The sequence below is a fragment of the Schistocerca americana genome, chromosome 2, assembly GCF_021461395.2.
Source record: "Schistocerca americana isolate TAMUIC-IGC-003095 chromosome 2, iqSchAmer2.1, whole genome shotgun sequence".
Lineage (NCBI taxonomy): Eukaryota > Metazoa > Arthropoda > Insecta > Orthoptera > Acrididae > Schistocerca > Schistocerca americana.
This window is the reverse complement of record NC_060120.1, coordinates 930,794,444-930,797,411: the sequence shown is the minus strand read 5'-3', so window position 1 is coordinate 930,797,411 and position 2,968 is coordinate 930,794,444.

Here is a 2,968-nt window from a genome sequence, read left to right as displayed (position 1 = left end):
TTTGCGTTTCTCCCACGTTTGCGTTTCTCCCACGTTTGCGTTTCTCCCACGTTTGCGTTTCTCCCACGTTTGCGTTTCTCCCACGTTTGCGTTTCTCCCACGTTTGCGTTTCTCCCACGTTTGCGTTTCTCCCACGTTTGCGTTTCTCCCACGTTTGCGTTTCTCCCACGTTTGCGTTTCTCCCACGTTTGCGTTTCTCCCACGTTTGCGTTTCTCCCACGTTTGCGTTTCTCCCACGTTTGCGTTTCTCCCAAGTTTGCGTTTCTCCCACGTTTGCGTTTCTCCCACGTTTGCGTTTCTCCCACGTTTGCGTTTCTCCCACGTTTGCGTTTCTCCCACGTTTGCGTTTCTCCCACGTTTGCGTTTCTCCCACGTTTGCGTTTCTCCCACATTTGCGTTTCTCCCACGTTTGCGTTTCTCCCACGTTTGCGTTTCTCCCACGTTTGCGTTTCTCCCACGTTTGCGTTTCTCCCACGTTTGCGTTTCTCCCACGTTTGCGTTTCTCCCACGTTAGCGTTTTTCCCACGTTTGCGTTTTTCCCACGTTTGGGCCCTTCCGCCACGTTTGCGCCCTTCCGCCACGTTTGCGCCCTTCCGCCACGTTTGCGCCCTTCCGCCACGTTTGCGCCCTTCCGCCACGTTTGCGCCCTTCCGCCACGTTTGCGCCCTTCCGCCACGTTTGCGCCCTTCCCCCACGTTTGCGCCCTTCCCCCACTTAGACAGCTTTCACATATTTTCCCAGAGAAAATTAAACCATCTCGCCGTTCCAGGTCATGAACTCTGTCCGGACTTTTACCCATCCTACCAGCTATAGGTCCATCCCATCTAATCCACCTCATCAGGGCTTCTTCTCCTTCCCCTACCCACATTTCTTAACCCCCTATATTTCCCTTCTGCCTTTCTTTCCTCACCCCCCCCCCCCTCTCCTTTTCCCAACTACTATTAGTGTCACCAGTTCCCCCTCTACTCCACCCCTCTTCTATCCCAACTGCCACTCCTGCACCATCGCTGCAATGCACTAGTCCTCCATCCATATATCACCACATTCCTACCCTCTTCACCAGCCAACCTTTTCCCCTCCAATAACTGATCTATTCCGTGGCAGATCTTTCCAGAGTATAGTGACAGGATAGTGATTTTTTTACATAAGTGTTTCAGCAATGTGTTTTAAATGTTTTAACTGTGCGATTATAGTATTTTACCTTCTATTATTATTGTCTTTAAGTATCACTGCAAACCGTCATCCATCGTATATCTCAAAAACTTCCATTTTAAAAAGTTTTAAATTCAGTGAATATATCTCCTTTATCTTTTTCTTATCACCTACTTTACTATTTTAACTGTCCATTGGCTGAAGAGTGGGTTGCCTGTACAGCTGACAGCTCATCCTCCCCCCTCCCCCCCTTCCAAGCTCTTCTTGGGCGCTAGTAGATGAAATAACAATAAAGAATAAAGAGAGACGAAAAATGGCAGCAGTTTGATTGGGCACGGCGCCTTTGCAGCCATTGCAGAGCACTCTCGCTTCTGATTTGGTGTTATGCCACTTGATGTTCTTAGGAAATTAGATTTTTATTGCAGTTCGACTTCATACATCATGATGAAATAGTGAGCAGTAGTTAATGCTCTTGCTTGTGTGCTCTAGGGAAGTAATAATGGTAAGCCTTAACTGCATTCAAAGGTATAGGGTGCCAGTTTAAACGACTGCAGTAAAAGCAAGGCAGTGGTGGGCCGAGGGAAGCGCGTTTTTTTCTGCAGAATATCGGTGAAAACATTTCTGGACGGCCGACTTCCACTGTGTCATTGTGGATACACGTTAGTTGGTGCCGGTAGGCAGAAAGCCAAGACCAGGTAGACTGGCATTTGCGTTTTTCCCACATTTGCGTTTTTCCCACATTTGCGTTTTTCCCACGTTTGCGTTTTTCCCACGTTTGCGTTTTTCCCACGTTTGCGTTTTTCCCACGTTTGCGTTTTTCCCACGTTTGCGTTTTTCCCACGTTTGCGTTTTTCCCACGTTTGCGTTTTTCCCACGTTTGCGTTTTTCCCACGTTTGCGTTTTTCCCACGTTTGCGTTTTTCCCACGTTTGCGTTTTTCCCACGTTTGCGTTTTTCCCACGTTTGCGTTTTTCCCACGTTTGCGTTTTTCCCACGTTTGCGTTTTTCCCACGTTTGCGTTTTTCCCACGTTTGCGTTTTTCCCACGTTTGCGTTTTTCCCACGTTTGCGTTTTTCCCACGTTTGCGTTTTTCCCACGTTTGCGTTTTTCCCACGTTTGCGTTTTTCCCACGTTTGCGTTTTTCCCACGTTTGCGTTTTTCCCACGTTTGCGTTTTTCCCACGTTTGCGTTTTTCCCACGTTTGCGTTTTTCCCACGTTTGCGTTTTTCCCACGTTTGCGTTTTTCCCACGTTTGCGTTTTTCCCACGTTTGCGTTTTTCCCACGTTTGCGTTTTTCCCACGTTTGCGTTTTTCCCACGTTTGCGTTTTTCCCACGTTTGCGTTTTTCCCACGTTTGCGTTTTTCCCACGTTTGCGTTTTTCCCACGTTTGCGTTTTTCCCACGTTTGCGTTTTTCCCACGTTTGCGTTTTTCCCACGTTTGCGTTTTTCCCACGTTTGCGTTTTTTCCCACGTTTGCGTTTTTTCCCACGTTTGCGTTTTTTCCCACGTTTGCGTTTTTTCCCACGTTTGCGTTTTTCCCACGTTTGCGTTTTTCCCACGTTTGCGTTTTTCCCACGTTTGCGTTTTTCCCACGTTTGCGTTTTTCCCACGTTTGCGTTTTTCCCACGTTTGCGTTTTTCCCACGTTTGCGTTTTTCCCACGTTTGCGTTTTTCCCACGTTTGCGTTTTTCCCACGTTTGCGTTTTTCCCACGTTTGCGTTTTTCCCACGTTTGCGTTTTTCCCACGTTTGCGTTTCTCCCACGTTCGCGTTTCTCCCACGTTCGCGTTTCTCCCACGTTTGCGTTTCTCCCACGT